Source organism: Morone saxatilis, unplaced genomic scaffold (genome assembly GCF_004916995.1).
Source record: "Morone saxatilis isolate NCDOM2014 unplaced genomic scaffold, NCSU_SB_2.0 Contig23, whole genome shotgun sequence".
In the NCBI taxonomy this organism is placed as follows: Eukaryota; Metazoa; Chordata; class Actinopteri; family Moronidae; genus Morone; species Morone saxatilis.
Genome location: NW_023339796.1, coordinates 3,737,584 through 3,754,167, shown reverse-complemented (window position 1 = coordinate 3,754,167; position 16,584 = coordinate 3,737,584). Strand labels below are relative to the sequence as shown.

Sequence of the window (16,584 nt, the reverse complement as noted above, 5' to 3'; positions counted from 1 at the left end):
TGAAATTAAACTTCACTTAAGTGGTGGGAAGCTCCACCAACCCTTAACAGAAATGTTTAAGAGGTGGTTTTTTTCCCAGCAGTGTTACTTACTTACCCCTGATGGCATATGTGCCAGGCTTTCTAGTCCCTATCAAACCTGTGCAGGACTCAAGAAGATCCGTTATCTGTATTTACTTTTGGCCATACGTAACATTTGGCAATCTGCTCCCTTTCACCTGATAAGCCAATTTCATTCAAGGGAGAAGCTGAAGATGACACAGAAAGAAGGTGTAAGAAGGATCTGAGGTATAGATACATCGCACTCAATATAAGGAGTCTGTTTTGTATGTTTTTTTGCAGTTAAATAAATCTTACATCCTCAATTTCACTGGTTTTAAACTGGTTTTTGAAGGTTCTGAAACCCTCTTGGTACAAGATTCAAGTAAAGCCTGAGCATAATAACCACTACCAACTGTGGTAAGGTCCTTCAATGACAGCAGCAATACGGGCTATGTCAAATAACAGCACTCATTATGTAACTAAAGGCTGCACTGCCAGGTTGGCTCATTAAAAATGCAGAGGGTGTCTCTTGACTCCATTATAGCAGCAGTGTATTCCTGAGCAGCTGGTGCTGGGCATCTGGTGTGAACAGACCGACCACCTAATCAATACTGAGCTCTGAAACCACCGAACCACAGTGGGACATTAAGAGGTTGACCTCTTACATCGAGGGAGCTGCTCTCTTTCAGAGTACAGTGGGCTTCAGTAGAGGTTGCCAGGTGTACGAGTGTTAGCATGTACTAAACAGTTGAAGTGGCAGGAGTTAGTTTGGGAGTCCAGGGGTGTGAAAGTAAAAGTCTTGGTTGGTTTTTTTGTGTGGGTAATGTTAGGTGGCCGGCAGTCCAACATAAGCTGTCCTGATTGAAGAATAACTGAATTAGAAAATAAAAGGGTACTTTGATAAAAACTTCAACTTTCAAGAAGCTTTTTGGCAAAAAACATCCAATCACTGAGCTTAAAGTTACGTTGTATGGGCTGCTACTGTTGATCAATCAGTTCACTTTGCCAGTTACAATGACAAAGCATTTTGCATTTCCCACAGCTCTAATTCTTCTCTAATTCTGCATTTGCTGAGCTCATGGCTATAGATATTGCCATTTGCCATACGAAAGTGATACTGACTAATACTAAGCAGCAGACTGATACCAAGCATCAACCATTTTGAGAATCGATCAATTGTTTAAGTCATTTTTTACAGAGAGGATTTCTCTGGTTCCAGCTTCTCAACTGTCATTATTTGCTGTTTTTCTCTTTGTTATTAATATTAAAATTAAATATGTCTAGGTTTTGAAATGTTGGTCAGACAACTCAAGCAATTAAAAGACATCACTTTGGGCTCCGAGAGGGATTTCTCACTATTTTCTGGCTTTTTTTAGATTTTGTTTTAGATTCCATTACTCATAAAACCTGGTTGTTGGGTGCAAAGGTGGTCATGGATGTATTTGATTGACTAGAATACTGACCAGTATGCCTCAATCATACCAAAAGTCAACTGCTAACCACAACACTTACTGTACATCCTGCAGTGAGAAGCACTGAGTCTGAGGGCAAACTACACTGCAGCAGCCAATCAACAGTTCTGATTGCAGCTCGGCATACTCCTAATTTCCTATTTCAGGCCAGAGCAGGAGTTAATGGGTAGAATAAGAGGGGACGGGGAGCGATGCTGCCAGTTTCAGATAGGAGACCTGCATAGCCTTATCTGTACTGCCTGCAGCTCTGCAGTGGAATAATAATCAACTGGTCCAGTGTTCTTCAGCCGCAGATAAACCACATCAGAGCCAGAAAGAAAGAGCGATAGAGAGAAATGGGAGAAGACTGGGGATTCTGCTTCAGGCACTGAATGCATCAGAGCTAATATTAGACGGAAATGGCTGCAGATGCTTTGGCAACACATTTATATTTAGACTACGGTGTGAGATTCAGAACACTCTGTTCATTTTAAGCAAACTTGTTGTCCCGATTCACATAAAGTTGGGGGGTCACTCTAAAACTGCTGGGTTGTTTTTGTGAAGAAAATTCCCAGTTACGCCGTCTGGGTTCTTTCAGTGTGTTTGTTTCACTTGTGGTTTCAAGTTGAGGTTTCAGTGGTTCTTTCGGTGGGTTTTTTCATCATTTGATTAAACTTCTTGTCTTCAGATTGCTTATTTTGTCTCGCCAGTAGTCAAAACACAAAAAGATACTGAAATCACAATGACGGGAGACAGAGAATAGCAGCAACTCTCTTTACTTTGGAGCAGCAAATGTTTCGCAGTCTTGCTACGAAGAAAATGACAAAAAATGAGTCGGTTGATAAAGTCATTGATCTAGCAATTGATCATTTCAGTCTGAAACCTGAAAAGAGTTAATAAATGTACACTAAAACTACTGTACTACAAGTAAAAGTCCTGCATTTAAACGTTTTATTAAAAAGTAAGCATTATCAGAAAATGTTACTCAAAGTGGAGTACAGCAACTTTCTTAGGCACTAAAAACATCAGAGAGGTCACAATTGACCAGAAGTGCATCAGTGTCCTTTAGGTGGCAGCCTGACAACAAAGTTTGTGTCAAGTCTTAAAGGGGATGGGCCAGTGAGAGGAGGAGGAGGAGGAGGAGGAGGAGGAGGAGGAGGAGGAGTAGTTTTCTGTTTGACCACAAGTGAACCTGCTCTGCTACATACCACAGGGAGCTGGGCCATGAAAACACAAAACACACACACTGTGCATGGGTTAGACTAATATACAAATGTGCAAGTTAGCACATGTACATAAAAACAAAGTAAACATCGACCTTGTTTCTACTTCCTTGTCCATTCAGTTTTTTGTTTGATCGGGATAAAGTGCCGCTGTAGTGCTTTATGGTCACAGTCGCACAGCATGAGTCACTGAGGGGCTGCTAAATGACAAATATTGCATAACATAAGGAAATGTTTCTTAATATTTCTACTATGTAGCTGACAGAGGCAGACATTTATACTCTTTTCTTCACGTGTGGGACACAGGTTGACAACAAAAAACACAGATATTTACAACAGCAAGAAAGCCAAAAAGCCAACTTAATTCATATTTGAAAGAAAGGTTTCATTTAATTCAACCTTTAAGACTGTGACAAATGTGCATTCAAAGCAATTTTACCTTCTGTTAACTGAGCTGATCTTATCTGGGAGAAATGTAGCTACAAAAACTGATTTGATGCCTTATTTTTCTATAATATAGTAATTTCGTTTTTATTTTATTACCACTTTCACTGGTACACTAGTGCTAGGTGCTACATTAGTTGCTGGCTGTGGGATAAATGACCAGTGAAACCAGCCAGGAGGTGTGACAGAGCCTGACCGAAACAGGAAGAAAGGTGGTTGTATTAGAGAGGAGTTGTGCACGTGGAAAATGTTCAGGCTATTTTTCCAGATAAGATTACATCACAAATACCGTAAAACATACAGGAAGCCTTGGAGGTTTTCCAATTCATTAGCTGTATGATTGCTATTTTGATATGTCAATTTCCAGACCTGTATTTTTCATTTCTAAATCAAGTCTGTCTTAAAAAGATATGCTCGAGAGACCCTGAAAAACCATTAGAAAGTCTCTCTTCTGAAATGAATAATAAGGAAGAAAAGCAAACCGCGGACAAACACGCTGCAAGTCAACACAAAAAGGCCTTGAAATGCTGGCACCACCCAAGGCAATTACACAACCCCAGATCAATTACATTTAACAGGAGACAATGCAATGCAGGGAAAACACAGTGAATAGCCAGAGGTGAGTTTGAGCTCTGATTGGCCTTTTGAAGCTCAGAGCTGGAGTCAGGAAGCAGTCAGGCTGCACCCTATAAATACTGTCAGTGGGCTGCACTAGACCATGGAGCCTTCACAAGTAGCTACGTCCAGGAAGATGAAACCAATAACTAACCATCAACTAATTACTGTTATGGTTATGGGGCAACGTCCTTTTGTTTACATTCCTTTACAGCACAGATAATTCATCTATTATTTAATAATTATTAGTCTATACAAGGTCAGAAAACAGGGAAAAATGCTTACCCCATGTTCTGAGACAACAAAAAGTGAATAAGTAAATTTACCATGATGTAAAACACAGAAAAGCAACAAGTCTTCACATCTGAGAAGTTGGAAGCAGCAAATATTTGTTGTTTTCTGCCTGAAAGATTACAAACAATAATCCATTCTCAAAATGAGAATCAGTTTATTTTCTGCCAAATCAGATAATCATTGTTGCACTAAGTTGATAAGTGATTCCAAAAGTGTTTGTGGCTCAAATGGACCAAAGCCAGTATTATCAGACGCACCAACTCTCCTGTGGTTGACACTGAACACTGTAGTTTACTATAACAGGCTGACTGGGTGTTTGGTACCATACGTTTTTGCCTCTTTGTAATATTTTGTGACATATGCAATGCGATCTGTTTGGAGTACAATTTGGAAAAGGAAAAATAAAAGGGATCTGAGGGTCTAGAGATCATAGAGAAGTGATGTATGGTGCCCTCTTTTACATAATCCCGCCTGGGTGCAGCATCGTTGAAGTCTGTCGGAGAAGAAGGTCCACAGAGGAATCCTGGTCTTGTTCTGAATCTAACTCTGATCTACTCGTGTCTCTACACGAGCTGCAAATGGGTCAAATGTAAGAAACAGCAGGAGGGAGAGAAAGTAAAAAAGAAAGTGATGCAGAAAGGAGGCAGAGAAGCTGCTTTAATATGATCCGTCTCATGTCTCATACTTTTGACATATAGTCAAAACAAGCTTCAAATTCCACAAAGTTTGGGTTAAGGATTATGTTGACGTGCATAGCAGTTAGGTCTTTGTTTAATTATATATCATTATGATGGAAAAAAAATAGGCAGTCTGTATGAATAGAGCTCATACATTACGGTATATACTGTACATATCAAAGATTATGAGTCATTGTTAAGATTAAGTATTTATAGTGAAAACAGTCAAATTCTAATGCAGCCTCCATGAGAAGAAAAATATATAACTAGTCTGAACTGCTGCCAGTCTCCCAGTCTTTCATTTCTAATTGTCTTTGAGCAGATGTTTTTCTAAAGATAAGCCCAATTGACAGCCCAGCCCACAGTACCTTGTAAAGCCACTGTTACAACAATGTGCCATGCGAGATCTCTGTGTTTTTACAGCCCTGTATTAAAATAATGGGCTGTGTGGTGGGGGGGTGTTGTTTCAGGTACCACAGAGACAATCCAGGAAGTCCAGTTGAAATAATAAATCTATTAGTTTGAAGGTTTAATAAATGTTTAAACATCGCAAAGAACTTCATCATATTATGACGTTGATTTACTGATTTACTTACACAACAGATATTATTTTAGATTTCAGTATGTAAACAGTAAAAATGTGGTGTTCAACAGGCGGCCAGGAATGTGCACTTGTACATAGTTGATTGACCAAAGCAGCTCATTGCCAGATGTTGTTCGCAAAAGTTGAATCAGGTTCAAAGTTTTTGCACAACCCTGCGTTTTGTTTTTATTTGGGTTTTTTTGCCAGAGACCTCAGCACTGGAACTCATTCAAATGAATGAGGGGGGGCTGTATAAATGTATAATTCTCTGTAAGGACTGTATACAGCCGACTGTGGAGTGTGTGACGAAATGTACAAAAGTGCAGAGTACACAAGAGTGACACAGAAAGTGAAAAGTAATTAGTGTTGGCACTGCCAAATGAAGGAAGAAATGAACTCTTCCAGATGTGTGTGCGATTGTCGTGTGTATATGACCATATGCTTGTGTGTCTGGAACAGCAGCTGTCTAGATGCCGCTCTGCCCTCTCCACAGGGAACGAGGGCAGGCTGGGACACGATTCCTGAACCCACAGTCACCCTTTTTCAACAGAGGAGAAAAAAAAAATCCCATTTTGTAGCAAGACTCTTCGTTTTTCAGACACCTTACTGACCAAAGAGATTTAAAACAAGTGAGCAGGAAGGGGTTCAGTGCTGCTCAATGACGCGTTTCTTGGCATGAAGCTTTTCCCACAGTGATACACGACTTTTCCATAAACTCTAAAAATGGCTGCATAACACTCTCAGAGTTAAATATATGATCAGTGCTGCGGTGACGTTTTTCTGAGGCCGAAGAGAAGAACCGTCCTGAGGGAACGCGGAGCAGCGAGGCAGCTGACAACCTCGACCAGATGATTAATCCTCTAATTCCGTCTACCTGACTGGTCGCAGCTAATGACGCTAATTCTCCTGTGCGATGGTTGGATGGAGGGGTCCACCAAGGACAGCTGGCAAGAATATCTAGAGTATATATATGTGTGTGTGTGTGTTTGTGTAGGTGATTATGTAAGAGCGTAGCGGGGGGACAGGTGCAGTCACTGCTCAGGACACATAATGCAATGAGATGTGACTTAGGAAAGTGTATGCTGTGTGTAGCTTTCACCTTTAATTTGGGCTCTGCGGAGGATTTAATGTTATTATCTAATGCAGAAACACTGAGCTATAAAACCCTGTTGCTAGGGAGAAAATGTATCTTCAAAATGGCTAATTCAGGGGCGAGACAAGGAGAAGGTTTCAAAAGCCAGAAAGGAAAGAAAGAAATCCTTCGGTACAAGTTAAAACAAAAGAATCATACAAATTAGAAAGATAAGGGTTTCACAACAGAAGAGACTCAGTGGAGATTAGCCTATCTGCTGCGCTTTGGTTGGATCTCTTAAATAAATGGCCGACCACATCACAACAGGCTTTCAGACAGCATCTAAATCACCACTGATGGATGTTTACATCTTGACGCCTGTTATGACAATCCAGCTCTGTTGAACCAACCCAGCTGAGGAGGATTAAGATATGAAGCAGAGATATAGTGACTCTCCATATCTGTCCTGCTACTTGGTTAATGCCTGGCTCAGTCTCAACATCCTCTTGGAAACCCGTGCAGCGATTATCTGAATCTGTTTATCCTGTGCCACACTACAGGTATTAAATAAAGTGCTTTATGGAAGTCCTGAACAGAAACGCACAATTTAAATGTGTGTCTCTACTTATCTTGGGATGGTGTGGCTCAGCACACAAGCTCTTTGTGAAGTTACACTCTCTCCGGCCTGCGGGAGGGACAGCTTTCTACTGCTTGCTGCTGGGAAACTTCATCAGAGCAGCTTGGCGTTTAATGCCTTGCTCGAGGGCAATGTGAGCAGTTTTAGGAGGGAGCTATTTGTTTTTTTATACTTTCCACCCATATTTATCCCAGCTGGTCTAGGGATTTGAACCAGAGAGTGACCCTCTGGTTACAAACCCCACTAATGTACAGCTGCTCTCCTGTGTCTGACTTTGAGCCAGCAAGCTGACCTAGAAAACCAAAAGAGCTTCAACTACGTAAGCGGAGAAACTGTAAAACAAATATATATATATTTCTCCCCTGTTCTGACAAATGAATTGTTGCTTCAAGAGAAGGCAATCACAGGTTGTCGCAGCAAGATAAATCTGAGGGGTTGTGAGCTGACTTTTGTCAAATATTTCATTTTATGTGAAAGTTTCACCTTGTGAGGCACCTGCCAAGGAAACATCACTCTTCATTCCCTCTCTGAGCTCAAAGCTATCGACACACACAACCTGTTATGAGGGGGTTCCAGTAGGTATTGCTAAGTTATAAAGGGTCAAAAGCCAAACAAAGTTCCAGGAGGCACGCATGGTAATGTGTGTATGTAACTTTAAGTAGCGGCGTGCCATCCCTCTGCAATCATTGCCCTACTTGTGAAAACATGCCGTCTTTTCTGTCAACTTTTGAACGCATTTCTGCCAAGATGAATTTTACATGGTCAAAGTGACAAATGTGAAAGCAAAGCAGACAAAGCAAGCAGAAGGGATGAGAGAGTTTAACACAGACACAAAAACATTTACTCCTCATTGTCGGCGGCAGTGACTGTCAACAGAACAGCCCATTCGGCATACCAAACATTTCCAACTGAATGGGAAATGGGGAAAATGTGAGTTAGAGGTCCGAGGAGACAGTGAGAGAGAACACCTGCTGCCTGATGCACCTTTCCAGTCCACTTCTTTTATCTCAGCCTTTTATTCTTTTCTCAAACACTGTGCATCACCGGGTTGTACCAGTATAGCTCCAGACCTCTCAATTTAAAAAAAAGTTATGTATGTAAGTCTGAAGCCAGTTAAATACCCTAATATGCTCCATCAGTCTACCCCGGTAAAGTCTACACATCTGTGTTGACAACAGGCTTTTGAAAGCAAAACGTATTTAACTTGCTGTCAGACACCGTTTGACCTTTTTGTGCCTAATTTGATGCACCAGACCTCTGATTTGATTTGAAAGTGGTGAGGCAGATGGCTGTGTGTGTGTGTGAGAGAGAGAGAGGGAGAGAGGGAGTTGTAATCCCTCTGTGGCAGACAGGGCACATTCAGTTCATTTCCCATTCAGCAGCACATTAGAGAACACAAGCGGGACACGGCCTGGTTGCCACTGGAGTCGACTAACAACAGCATTATTCTTCAATCAAACGCTGACTTATAAAACATGGACCATAACATCTCTGGTTCCATTAGTCCCATACAGTGCACTTGTTGGGAAGTTCATTTCAGTTCTAAACATATTGTTGGCTCGAATTATACACAATTAATTTGATTCTAACATCTTTAAAAGCACGTGACCTCGACAGCACTCCATACTGAGGGGACAAAATGGAAGGAGATAAAAACATTAGATCTGTGTGAAGCTACGAGGGAGACCGTAACCTTCCTCAAATTACGAAACAAGAAGAAACAAGTTACGTTTTGTTTTACGACTGGAGAATTAGTTCCCACTTTGTGCAACTATTTATCTCAATGCACCATTTCCTAATATTCACATAACAGTGGTGGATGGATTTTCTGGAAATTGTATAAAATATTGCACTAAATATGGATGGAAACTTGGCTAGTGTCCCTGGGTGAGATCAGTGGAGCGTAACGGGCGGGTAGCTGTGTGTCTTCCTGTCTGAAACCGTTGATACTACAACTGGACATCAAAGTCATTTCCAGTTTCTACACGTAACGGCTTTTATTTGTTTATTTGATGGTTTATTGCTGTAAATGTGCCAGAGTGAGGCAAGAGGCTATTTTTCATCTGTAGTCCCTGGACACATATTACAAAATCACCCTGCTGCCACCTTGAGTCCTTTTTCAACAGTATGACGAGTGCAAGCTTTACAGGTCATTTTCTACAAATGTACAGCAACACTGAGTTACTACTGAGTTAATCAACCTGCACAATGACCCAAAACGTGATTCAACCAGCTGAAACTAAGCAATCAGATCAACAACAAAATGAATACAATTCAATTCAACTTGCCAGTGAATTTTGAAAGCCACAACCAGACACAGTATTGAGGAGTTGCACACATTTCCTCCCTTGCTCATCCTGTCAGATCACATTACAACAGACACAGCTTCACTGTTGAGCAGCCTGATCCAGCTGGGCCCAGTGAATGGGTTAAGACCAAACCCAGTGGGGAGGAACAGAACTGAGTATTATTCCTTCAAACATAGACACAGGTCCTTTAAGGCCATCAGTACAAATGTGCTGGATGTCCATTCATGGACATGAATGAGGCTATATGCCCATTAACCCAGCAAACAGGGACAACACAACCACGATGCACTGAGTGTAATTGACAGAGATAAAAGGCGACTCAGTGGGGAGCAGAAATGATCTAAGTAGACTTTATTTATTCAAACCTGCATGTTTGCCTTCAGTGAGGCCACAAGGCTGATATACAGCCAAGAAACGTCTTTATGTTGTCAACTTAAATGCTTTTCGCAGTGCTGTTTCTAAGCCAGGCCTTCCACAAAAAGCCATAATGCGAGCTCAACTTACACACAACAGTGTCCTCCTTATTTACACAAACTATGGGTTACAAAAGTTGAACCTTCAGGAGACAAAAAAACCCTTCAAATGCAGGCCAACATGAAATCACTTAAAAGTCTCAAGGGCTCCAACAACAGTGACAAACGACAAAACTCAGAGTGACTTTTACTTGGGCTATTCCAGTCTGTGAGGTGAAACTTTCCAAAACATTACTAACCTCCTTTTTTTGTTTGCAAAGTCACGCGGCGTCCCCATTATTTCTTAAGGCTGTTACTGCAGCAGCAGCACTCTTCCACAATCTCACCTGACTTCCTCATACATTCTGCCTTTCACAGGAGCAAAGCGATGTCAAATTTTGCACGACAGGCCTGTCAAATATAATATATAAGGTTGAAAATGACTCATATGGAGTGCCCTGGTAGCTCACCAGGTAGGGCGCATACGAGCTGTCAAGGAGAGTCCAGCCCGAGGCCATTTGAGGGATGTCATCCCCTCTCTCTCCCTTGCCTTTTCTCTCTCTTTCTACTGTCCTGTCAAATATTTAAAAAGTAAATTAGTAACTTTTCATTTGTCAACAGGAAACCAAATAATACCTAACTAATCTCTGCTGTTCTTTAATATGACAGTTATTTCTTAAGAGCATCTAATCAGATAACAGTTTCTGTAAACAAGTGAGAAGTGAGAACCTTAAAAGGTTCAGTGTGTAGGATTTAATGGCATCTAGCGGTGTAGCTGCAGATTACAACCCCCTTGCCTCACCCTCCCGTTCCAAGTTTGTAAGAGAAACTATGGTGGCCCTGAAAAAAACAAAAGACTATCTAGAGCCAGCGTTTGGTTTGTTCATTCTAGTGGTTTCTACATGGTGTATTCTGTAGAAGAGGACCCTAAATGTTTTTTTAAAGCTTTTCAGATATCATTTCTTATATATTCTATCTTTGGTTTTGACCATTGGTTCAGTATCAATACATAACTGAAGAAAGTAATCAGCAGAATAACTGATCATGAAATAATTGACCCCTGAGAGTTCAATACACAAACGTTACCTGACCATGAAGAGAGAACAAAGGGGAAAGTCAAGCTATAATTAGAATAGTCATTTCAATCATTTATTACACTTAAAATCACTTATTGATCATTGAGATTTCCTGGAACAATATTCAAAGACCTGGAGAGCTGCAGACCTTTAAGAATAATCACAAACACCACCCCAACGTCAGTCTCATAGCTTTAGTTTAGTGCCCACAACCGTTTCCTCCCACTTCAGGACTCATACAAAGCCACATTCTTCTCCTCAATGTATTAAAAAAGGCTGTGAGGTCAAACATGTGGGTGATAAGTCAAATGCCAACAGTGCTGATGACAGAGGCGTTCTGAGGGAACTATAGGTACATCAAACAGTCTACACACTGCATGGTGACTCACTGTTGCCACTAAAGTTCCCAATAAAGTGACATCAAAGGAGTACAAACATGGGATGATGGAAATACTTAACCAGATGCAAACATTTCAACATTTGAGGACTAAAAGTTCTAGAAAAAGTGCCAACCCTTCTCTTAATAGAAATTAAATGAGTTCTACATTCAAAGCCCTGATATCATGAAACAGAACCTGAAACAAAACTTTATAGGGTTGAACAAATAATGGAAACATTGAACATCATGCATTCATGGCACAGACGCAACAGTGGCCCTCGTACATGAGTGGGCACTGGGAAAGAGTGAGTCACTGAGACATAATGACACAAGTGGCCTTTTTACTGACGGCAAAAATCATGACCCAAAAATTTGGGGATTACTGTAAGTGAGATGAATGTTACTCAAGAGGGAGAATTATGTTACAATAGCACCAAGCCTGATGGGATTCTGGGTAAAATGTTTCTTCCTTCTTCCTCACAGACTTGGTTTGAGCCAGAAATAGAACATTTCCATTGAAACAAGGTTAAAACAAGTATATCCGTTAACCTTCCGGCCACATTATCTGGCAAATCACAACATTCAGCAACAAATTAGACTTTAACAACCATCCACTAGAAAAACATAGCTGCAGTAGTCGATCCGATCAACACTGTCTTTATTTGGCTGGTGTTAATTTCCCCATCTGGTAGCCCAAAACAACCCTGTAATTTTGTATAAAACTGCCAGAGAGGGAGCTGAAACACATCAGCTCAGTGCTAACTTTAATTTCCATTTCTTGCTCTGGTGCATTTCAGTAGAAAAATAATAAACTGCCTGTTTTTAAGAGGTCGGTGCAGGGCTGGCCTGATTGAGGTTAACTAGGTTACTGGCTTGACATTTATATAGGACATTCTTACTGATGGACCCAGTTGTATTTTAAGCAAACTGTGCTGTATTTAGGAAGAGTCAGATATGGGACGAGATACAGTAATTCATCTTTTGTACTTCAACTGCATTCGATTGCACTGAGAAGCAGCTCTGACAGCTGATCTACTGTTAATGTTAACACAGGCTTTCAGCGGATTGAGATATAATCAAAAGGCCACACTAGTTCTACACTTTATTCCATTTTCCTTTGGCGTCACTGGTGTTTCCCACCTCTGAAAACTTTGAAATACCATGAAACAAGCACTTGAAACTGCAACTTCCTGGAAAACTCTTCAGTGATGATCTCATGCTGCACCAACAGCTGTAACTAAAAAGTTGTTTCTAAAATGTTTCTGTCTGTACTATCAAACTGCTTTTGCCTCTATAGCTACAGTAATATCTCATTGGTTTACACTTAACATTGATCCCTCATCGTTATGTTTTAAAAGGAAATAAGTCAATCAAAGGGAAATGCATTTGAGTAATCAATATATAAGTAATTCTTAAAGCAAAAATGACCAAAATGTAATGGTTCCGGCTTTAGTAATGAGGTGATATGCTTTCTCTGTACTTTATAATTGTAAAATGAATATCTTCTCTTCAACATTTGATGACATGAACTTGCATTGTAGATTCATATGGGTATTTACCATTGACCATTGGTAGCAGACCCTATTTCAAAACATAGAATCAAGAAATGATAAGAGAAGATAATTAAAAGATACCAAAAAATACCGGGAGAACATTACATGCCTTCAGATCCAGAACTCCAGTTAAACACACCCGTTATACAGCAAGAAAGTGAAGAGGCCAATAATTGCAATGCAGGAAGGCTGAGCAGCAGCATGCGACGACAAAATGACACAGCAATTAGAAAGGCTCAGAGTGTAATTAAGCTTGACAATGTGCCCAAATATTCCCTCCAAAGTCTTTTCACAAGGTCAACAACAGTGCAACATAATTGGCGGTGAGTAACGAGGAAATAATGTGCAACTAGAGTCAGCTGGTGGAAAGATACAACAAACCTGATGCACAGGCCCCCTCAACCTGATTTAACTGCTTAGAGGACAACGATACATCTTGAAAACTCCTATTATAGGGAAAGTCTTCGATGAATTGTTGTTCTCTGTGGTGCTGAGAGAAAATCTGCATCTCTCTCAGTCCATGTAGGTCCGCCTGCTGTGTTTCCTGCCAGGGTCTCATTGATCATCATGTATCCTAGTTAAACAGGAACACACTGCAGAGAGCTGCCTCTAGAAAACAGGCCAAAGCTGCTGTATGAAAAGCACAATACAGATCATTTTGCAGCGGAAAGTATTTTTACTGTTAGTTTAGTGATAATTTGTTATTTTCTAGTGCTGCTGTTGAATAATGTTCCCAGTAAAGTATCATTTCATATCCTTTTCTGTGACAAATGTGGTGGTGTAAAAATCTATAAAAAAAAATATCAGCACAAAATATCTGCTGTTTGTGGCAAAAGCCTAGCTGTCACTTCTAAAATGTCTTCTTTCTCCTCATCTCCTTCTTTTCTATGCATCTTTTCTCATATATCTTTCATAGCTCATTTTACATTCTTTTCGTTCCCCAGGGAATCATGTATCGACCTGTCTCTGCACACCTTAAAGAATGTGGCGACTGGCGAAGAAAAAAAAATACAGGTACTCAAATACTTTTCACCTCCTCCAGCTACAGAGAAGAGGCTACGTGTCCCAGTTTACTTACAGCCGCATGCCTCAACAGCGCACCTCTTTATGGAGGAGGAGGAGGGATAAAGGGCAGGTATGAGGAAGGCAGGAAGAGAGGACCCCCCCGGCTAAGGACGATCCTTCATCCAGCCTGTAGCATGTCAGAACTTCTCCTTTTAAAATGACTGTATGGGCTCAGGGTGAGAGAAAACTGTGTGCGAGAAAACAGGAGGAATAGCACATAAATCCGTAACGAGACTGGGCATCTTTAAGGAGCTTTATTATTAAGAAAATCATCCAAATGAGAATGCAAAATTATGCAGCATGGTTCCCTTAATCTGGTCTCTAAACATTCTCAACAAATAAAAGAGTAAAATAACAAGAGACTGACTGACTCTTCACTGAGTGGGTTGGAAACTAATTCACCCCATCAGTGCTATCATCTATCTATTGCAAACAAAAACTCTGAGTCCATGGACTTCAATAATTAATATTCATTCAGGGATTAAAGAGGTGGGCTTGTGGCTGTCACTTGTAGGATGAAACTAGGTGGGCATGTGAATAAGAAGCCCTCGAGAAAAGCACCTCATCCTGGCTGTTCCAGCTCAGTAAGCAAGAAAAGACAGTGGCTGTATTGGGAAGCTATTATTGCTAACTACATGTGAAGCAGGGTGCTGCTAAAAAAGTATGTGCAGCCAACCTACCCTTGGAAAATACAAGTAAAAATGTGGGGGAAATACACAGAGAATGGCACAAGATGAAAAAAAGGGGGAAAAACTGCATTGCACAGGCGTTCTCAGCTGCTGTAGCTTGTCTTCAAAATGATTCCTGGCAGTTTTCCATTCACGAGCTTCCACTCCGGGGGGATGAAGCAGCGTGGAGAGATGAGCCTGAGATAGAAACTGTTGGCTGCGATTACTTCAATGACCATGCAAATCCTGCAAGGTCATCCTGATAGGCACGCAGGGAGGCAGAGAGGTAGAAGGAAACCCATGCTACAATTATGCTGTAGTGACAACAATTCAACAGGGAGCTCTGAGGAAACGCTGCATGAGACAGCTATTTCCCCCCAGACATGTCCCGACCTGAACCTTAAAGTGAGAATTTGCCCACGAAGCACCCAGGAGCACTCTGTAGTACTTGTAAGTGGCGCTGAGTCTGAGTAAGGTGTGGTGTAGTGAAAGAAATTACATTAGTTGAAGGAAATGCAAAACGACCACAGTCTTCAAATCAATCCATAAGTGCCCTCTGTGACAGAAACCACAGATCTTAATATCTGGGGATACTCTACTGAGCGAGGGTTGTTGTTGTAGCTGGCAGAGATAAAGTCTTCTGCACAACAAAGGGACAGTGAGACTAATTGTAAGGACAATCTGATAAGTGCTTGTTTTTTTCCATGAACTTCTCAAGGCTGCATGGAAACAACCACATGACCATCAAACAGCAGTCTTAACTTCCTGTTCTCCTGACTGATTATTTTGATTATACAAGCAGCCATGGTAAGAAACAATCATTACTTGTAGGACTCACTGTAATCTAAGAATCTAGCTGGGTGGTAAAATGAATTTTGGGATTTGGTTGAGTAGCATGATGTTGTAGGTGTAGAGGCTGGACAGTTAATTACAACTTGGATCTTATTTTTGTAGTTTTGGCCATCCTTTCAACCAGTTACAATACCGTTAAATAAATTGCTAAGTTCTGGGGACTTGGTGACATCCAATGGGGGCTAGAACAAGTTGTAACCAAGCCTATAATTTCGTCAGACTTTAAAACTACTTTATTTGGAGGCAAAAGTAAAAGTGCAGACATCTAAAACTTCTGTAATACTCAGAAAACAGTGCACAACTACAGTACTTTCTGCAGTTGATGGTTGAACCAGGTACCAAGTAATTTCATCTTCCCTTCCAAATAAGAAAACTGGGGTTTTGCTTTGATCCTGTAGGAGCGTCTGACTGATCGTGGTCCTTGCCCTGTCTGGCGTCTTTTTTGCTGCACTCTCGGCAATTCATTTTGTGAGTACAATGTTTTAACTAATAGGAATGGTGGTTAAAACTATCAAAATACTATTTGAGTTGTAATAGACCGCAACTTTACTTTAAGATTTATGTTGCCAAACATCAGCCATGATATTATAGACATGAATAAAACAGTAAATTCTGTCCATCCCTATTCTGTGAACTCCGTGATGGTCTCTCAATGTGCTTCTTTTATATGTTGTTTAGGGAATTTTTCATTATAACAATTAAGGGAGCAAGTATTTGTTGTCACTTGAGGTTTGCTTGTGTGTTTGATGTTTAATCTGGCTGCAAGACCAATTTCCCATTGGGGGACCATAAAGTTGAAGTTGCCTGCTGCCTTTAGACAGACAAAAAAAAAAAGAAGAGATCTCTGGGTCAAGATGAACCATGTTCTTTAGCGGCCTTTCTCTGTCTGAAAAAAAAAAAGCTGATAAAAGCCAAAGCCGGGGCTGCAGAGGTTTACATATCTGTAAGATTTAGTGGCTCAACACTTCACTGATACATTTACTCTATTACAGTGTGACGAGAGCAGCAAGGAGAAGCATCAGATTCAACACTTTGCACGTTAAAATTACAAATTACCAGAATACAAAGAGCAGAAGACTCAGCACAGAGAAGGGTCTGTGGTACAGATAACAACAAGCAGTGTGTGATTATAATTTGTATTCACCCAGAGTACTAAAATCCAACTGTCCTTGCACAAAAAAAAAAAAAAAAAA

At 40.7% G+C, this 16,584-nt stretch overlaps 1 protein-coding gene and 1 pseudogene across 5 annotated transcripts in view; both read right to left on the bottom strand.

The window, feature by feature from the left end:
• The window catches only part of LOC118334800, a 344,242-nt pseudogene that overhangs the window by 202,860 nt on the left and 124,798 nt on the right, over positions 1–16,584 (bottom strand).
• LOC118334802 (rho GTPase-activating protein 12-like) overlaps positions 1–16,584 on the bottom strand; it is a 53,603-nt gene that overhangs the window by 15,161 nt on the left and 21,858 nt on the right. The gene's annotated exons all lie outside the window — the stretch shown is intronic.